Source organism: Corvus moneduloides, chromosome W (assembly GCF_009650955.1).
Source record: "Corvus moneduloides isolate bCorMon1 chromosome W, bCorMon1.pri, whole genome shotgun sequence".
NCBI lineage: Eukaryota > Metazoa > Chordata > Aves > Passeriformes > Corvidae > Corvus > Corvus moneduloides.
In genome coordinates this window covers 1,660,651-1,667,412 of record NC_045510.1, presented here as the reverse complement: position 1 = coordinate 1,667,412, position 6,762 = coordinate 1,660,651, and positions in this window count along the sequence as shown.

Here is a 6,762-nt window from a genome sequence, read left to right as displayed (position 1 = left end):
TTCGGTCTCTGCCATTATGTAGACACGTGGAGTGGAGGGGGATAATGGTGAACGGCATTTAGAACAGTTTTTTGGGCTTACAACTGGGGAAGAGGGTGAGGGATATGGGGTTTGGGAAGGGGTTGAGGCAGCCTGGCCAGGGCTATCTCGACAGGGTGGCTGAAAAGACCGAGAGGGGTCAGAGAGAAGGTAGCAACTCTGTGCCTTTGGGCATATTACCCTGTTCGGTTTTTCCAATGAAGGGGAAGTGGGATGAGGAGCAGGACGGGAGGAAGGAGGGATATGGGAAGAACTGCGAGGGGGTTTGTGCTTTTCTTTTACTTTCCAGTACATTTTGTGTAAGTCTCGCAATACCAAAACTAAGGGGAGATATTTTTCTCCAGAGGTGTCTCCTTTCCACTTTAAATCAGTAATCTTATCACCCACACCCTGCCAGAAGGCAGGAGATTTTAAATTTGTGGGAGACGCTTGAGGAAGGTAAAAGAAAAGCCAGTGAACAAACTGTTTTAACAGACCCTTGGAAAATTTAAACCCACTAACTTTAAGGAATTTTGCAGCTTGGAGAAAAACCTCTCTTTGGGGCTGAGAGAGTTTTGTTCCCATCTCTCTCTCTCAGCACTTCACTTCCACCTAGCACTCGCAAAAGGAAAAAAGAAACAAAAAATCTCAGGGACTGGGGATACTTGTGGGGTATGCCCAGCCCCTGCCCTGGAGGGATGTCTGCTGAGATAAGGAGATTGCACAATCCCCAGCAGGACTCCCTGGAAGGCAGCTGAGGCCCTATGCAGATCCCTTGTAACCCATTGGCCTTTACCCTCTGAGACTCATCCCCTGTATCCCTATAAAAGCTAGCCCTCTGCCCCTGTGAGAGAGAGAGCTCTCGTCCCTGGCTTTCCCCTTCGCCGGAGGGGACCAACAATAAAGCTGCCTTTCATGCGGAACCAGCCACACGAGCCTCTCGTCTCTCTCTGGTCTGGCTTGGCCTGTGTCAGAGACTGAAATATTATATTTTATGACTTAAACATTTTCTTAAAGGACTTTTAAAACTGTATTACAAAAGCTGAAGAGAAGACTCCCACACCCTGAATGGGGCCCTGAGGCCTGACACTGCTCGCTGATGAAGATAAGAGAAAGTAACAACTCAGGGCTGGGGACATTCACTGAGCATAGGCTTAACACCTCCAAGATGAGGACCAAAGCCCCAGGGCTATCAGCTGACAGGCTCGAACAGACCCGTGGAGGGAGGAGAGGCTCTGGGTATCTTGGAAAAGCCTCTGGTCAGAGGCGCAGTGACTGCCCATCCTCCAACTGTGCATAGGAGCCAAGCTGAGGGGTCCTCGCCGGGCGGGGGGAAGTTTATCCACAGCAGAAGGGGGTGACATGGCCCATCAAAGGGGCCCCCCTCAAAGGGGTCCCCAGACCTTGCACCAGAGCACCAGAGATGATGCAACAGACCCTCAGTGTTGCAAGGGACAGTGTGTCAAGCTAGCCCCTGAAAGAAAGGCACGTGGGCGTTCCCACCTGGCCCGAAGTGTATATGTCCATGGGATTCTGCACTCTTTGGTGTGTGGCGGCGTGTGGCGGCGTGTGGCAGCGTGGCATGGCGTGTGGCAGCATGTAGCGGCGTGGCCACAGCGGCGACGGGGGACCCTCACCACCACCAGAGCAGATGGAGGGGAGCAACGAGACATCATTGGGAGCCTCAGAGGGGTGATATGCTTCCACCTAACCCCTGTCACCTCTCCCTGTTCCCCCACCCCCCCCACACACTTCTTTTTCTTTCTCTCTTTCTTTTCTCTTTCCTTCCCTTTGCCTCTTTTACTATCAAATAAAATACATCCATTTTTTGGCAACAACATCTAATCTCGTTTGGTTTTAATCTCGTTTCTGGGGATATTTTGAACCTTCTAAGTTCTTTTCGGTTTATGCACAGAGACTTAGCTTGCTTTGCTTTCCTGGGTCTAAACCGGATTGTAACAGCCTGGAGGTTGCCCTGCAGAGCTGAGCTGAAATCATGAGCTGATAATCACTAAAGAGCTGACAGTCTCTGCACGGGCCCTCCTAGCTAGCAGCTGAGGGAAGACACCGGGCCTCGGGAAGGCGATTCCTTTTGGGACCATCTCTCCAGACCGGTCCCCTCTTCCTCGGTCAGAGCTACTGGCCCCTCACTGGCTGTAATAGATACTCACACAAGTTTCAGTTCAGCAGAAATCAGCACAAATTCACAGTTACAGGTGTCCGGTCCTGAAACTACAAACACGGGTGGAGTCCTCTGAAGATCGGCTGCTCTCTGAGGTCAGTTCAGTGCAGAGTCAATCGGAGTTAGCAGCCTTCCCTCAGGGCAGCACTCCTAAAATAGAGCAGACTGCACCGAGAGGCGTTGGCAGCTCCAAAGTCGCTTCTTCTCGCTGTCCATCGACAGCCACGATGTCACAGGGATCCACTCGCATGAGCCAGACACTTGGACACCAACCTAACGCAGTTCAGTGCTCGCTGCACGAGCTCTGGCGCACCCTCGATCAGAGAGAGTCCAGCTGCGTTACTTCTGTGCATCGCAGAAGCGACTTCGGCATCAGTATAGGCGCTGCTGGCTGAGCTAGCTAGCTGGCTTCTTTGCAGAGGAAACACAGAAGGAGCCAATGATATCAGCTCACGTTAGTTCAGAGGTAGAGAGAGTCTGTTCTGGTCTGACTTCTAACAGGTTTATTGTCAGAAGTTTAGCAACCAGAACATGGCAATGATCTTAACCTGGGATCCTGCTGAGAGGCTTTCCCCTCAGTTTTATAGGGGGTTTGAAAACCGCGGGGAAATGGGAAAGCAACCAATGAGTTACAAGCCAGGGGGAGGATACAATTCAACAAGAATCAATGGGGGAAACCGAGAGGCGGGAGTTATAACAAAGAACCCATGAACAACCGAGTAACCGAGAAATTTCCCGAACAGGGGAAGGCAGCTTGGACCCGGGTGTAGCCCAGGGGGGATGCGGCTTAAGCTTCTGAGCTGCCCCTCGACCCACTCTCTGAGTCTGTGTCTTGGGGAAACTCGATCCAGGGGAGGGGCTGGGATCGATTGTCATCTCACTGCCCCAGCCCCGCAGTGGGCTGGGTCATAGCAACAGAGTACCACAACCTTCTCCATGTTACTTGTCACTAGATCTTCTTGCTTTTTTAAAAGTGGGGAATGGGGTAGGGGGAATGGGGTATGCTTTCTTTAGTATTCCTTTTCTGACCAACGCACCTCTGGAAGACCATTTTATGATTATTCACATCCCTTTCCAAATTCAGCTTCAGCTGTGCCTCAGCTTTCCTTATCCCATCCCTACACACCCGAGCAGCATCTCTAGATTCTTACTGGATGCATGTCCCTGCTTCCACTACTTATGCATTTCGTCTTTATGCTTCTGCTCGACCAGAAGAGAAGGCCCTTACTCAGCCACTCTTGGGTCCTGCATCTATTTTCTGATTTCTTACATTAACCACATCCTCTTGATTAGGTAGCCTATAGTAGATATCAACCATGAGGTTTCCTTTGTTGGCTTCTGTGGGATGATGACCACGGAACCGGGCAAGGGCTAAGGCTTACTATCTACAGCCTACACTATGTGCTCTCCACGTTATCTTTATGGATGGAGATCCGCATACCTGACATCTAGAAAGGGCGAGTTGGCTGAAGGAGGAGTTCCTGGGCAGTTAGGATAGTCCTCTTTTGACCCTGAAAAACAACACAGAAAAGGACAAAGTCATATGACCAGAACTTTGTAGATCACCTTGGCCAAAAAAGTAACCTTTGCCCAATTAAGGGTCATTTAAGTATTAAAATGCACACCCCTGTGTATGGTAATAAGCTTACTGAAGTACATGCGTCAGGAAAATTAATCCACAAACGCCAGAGGTTTATGTCCAAAAAGGAGACAGAGGAGTCCTGTAACTTTATTCAAATAAAGGGAGAGGCCGTGGGGCATTCCCCTGGGGTCTCTCAAATTGTTAGAGGATGAAGCCTCCTTTTTATCCTGATTTCTCGGCCACATTTCCCTCTCTCTTTCCCCACTGGCTGAGGTACTTGAGAGGTACGGACTTCCCGAATCACTTAATACAGACCCCCTTCTAATGTACACCCCTCCCTTTTTCTTTTCCTATGGAATTTATGGTTCTTCCCATTGCTTCTTTCGTCTCTCACTATCTATCTTCACCTATCAGCACACCCATAGTTTGTTTGTAAAGACAAATCTATCTTATTCCTTTCAATCCCTCTTTTATTTTACTAATAATTGTCTTTATGAACTTTAGTTATTAGTGACTTAATTTTCTGTTCTTGGGTCTTATTTTAGTTTTGCAGTTATTTGCAGTGACATCATTTTCTGTCCTTTTGTAGCCATCTCTGGATCTGTAGGCATGGCTACTACCTGCATCCCCTTGATCACATGTTGAATAAGTTGCACTTAGCAAGGGATCATGCATGGTAAAAAAATTAGAGTTGCTACAGCACATAAGAGAAAAAACCATTTGTTTAACCCATAGTCCACCAGGTAACTACGAAAACATGTCCCATTCCCATCCTTTCCACGTTTGGACCAGTACATCTGTTAACTTTCTTATTCCTTTTGTTATTTGTTTCACCACTTTTCCATTGTCATCTATTTGCAAACAGCGGTTTCAGTAATTTTTTTTTCTACACAGTCCCCTTTCTTCTGCTAATATATAAACTCAAAGATAAAGTCCAGTCACAAACACTTTTTCCGACATATACACCTCCTGTTCTATTTAGACAATAAATGCCTCTTTCAGAAGAATGAAGTAGCCATGGACTTCCTTCTTCACCCCAAAATCCCATTCTATTATGGACTTCACTCAGGGTGCTGGCTCACCATTTAGGTTCGTCTGGGCTGGCCACCCATGGCCAGTTTTCAGATCCTCCTGGCCCTCCACAGACCCAACAATTGCTAAGGTTAAAGGTTTTTGCTACTTCTTCTCCTAGGATTAAAAATATGATTCTCCCACTTTTGGCCCAAACCTAACAGACAATATAAAGGTAAGATTATTAAGAGAAACATTCTAATGGTGCAAGCTAATCTCCTAATCTGATTCTCACATTGTCTCCCGCACCCTCTGTGGTGAGTGAAGGCACAGAAACAGCTTAACAAAAAGAAAACAATGACAGCGAGGATTGGCCCCCCGATGACTGGATATCTGAAAGTAGGGATGCCCATACAGACTATTCCAGCAGACGGTCTGTAGGTAGGCACACGAGGCTTTCCCTGATGTTGAAGCACTGGCTACTGCTCTGGCCCACTCCTGCGGACTGTCAGTCGCAGCCTCCCCTCCTTTTCCTCCAGCTGAAATGTCCAAATCTCTGGGGCCTCAGAGACCTTGACCTGGCTGTGATGGGTCCACCCATGTTCAGCTGTCTTGGCGGCTGTTTCTGTGGTCAGTGACACTTGGAATGGTCCACTCCACTTTGCTACCCATGGTGCTTCTTTCCACTCCTTAACTAGGACCCAATCTTCTGGCTGGATGTTATGAACAGCAAAGTCCAAAGGCAGGGTCTGTGCTGGCTGAGCTTCCTGTCGAATAGATTTCACAAGAGACAGTATCCTGGCCACATATTGTTTTAAATATACATCACTCATTTCCACCCCACTTCGTTTCGGGTAGGAGGCTGTGTAAATCTGGCTTCTGTGGGCTGTGGTCTCCCCCACCCCAAACTCAGCCAGGGAAGAATCTCTGCTTTGTTTGGCTTTCTTGTGGATGCATTCCTCTTTCAGCCTTGTTTGGGTTTTTTTGTTGTTTTTTTTTTTTTTTTTCTCTAGGCCTGAGATGATTAAAGAATGGGTTTTCCCTTTATCTAATCTTAGTGGTTTATCTTACAGTCCAAAGTCCTGGTCTGGTATCTTCAGGGAGGCTTCTTTGGTTGTCGCTTCTTTATACAGTTTTTGTTACAAAAATGTTCTTACTCCACTGGATAATTCTATACATTATGAAAGATTAGTTTTTATAATACAAAATTAACACACAAAGCGTTCTCATGCAAACAGTTGCTTACATCAGGGCTATGCTCTGTTTTCCAGGAGACAGATTATAGCCCTGCTGTCATTTAATCTTGACACAAACCAGAAACTGTGGCTTTATTATTGGTGGGATTAAAAATGAAATTAATTCCCTTTCAAACTTAGTTTTATTATCCCAAGTAGCTTTTTCTTTTGAATTTTAGTGAGTAAATTGCCTTCATCACATTCTGCACCCACAACTGAGAAGCATGTTGTCCCGTTCCACTATAAAAGCGGTAGCTGGGAAAGATTATTTTGATAGATTTTTCTGACTAAAATTCAAGCACTAAGATGGCAATATTATATCTGAAAACCATTTATTGAAATAAAAAAACAAACAAAAAAAACCCCAAAGTGTTCTTATTTAAAAAAGGAGGGGGGAACAGGAAAAAGAAGCAGAGAGAGAGAAAAGAGAGACAGGGCGTATGGGTGAAACAGATTTTAAAAAGAAACATAAAGATTTAGTTAGAAGGTTAGCTGCGCTGAATTTAGTTAAAATAGAAGTGAGTTTAGGCTTGGCTAGAATCAATTAAAGGTTAATAGTTAGTTAAGAAGAGCTGAACCTTAAATGAGTTTTCAAGATGTGAGTAACTGATTACTAAATAACTGATTACCTGTCACTTTTATGTTTGTTCAGCTGTGCTTAGAATGAGAAACAGAAACATTGATAAGTAGGTCTAGGGAACTAAACAATTGTCAGTTTAGTCCCCATCTGAGAA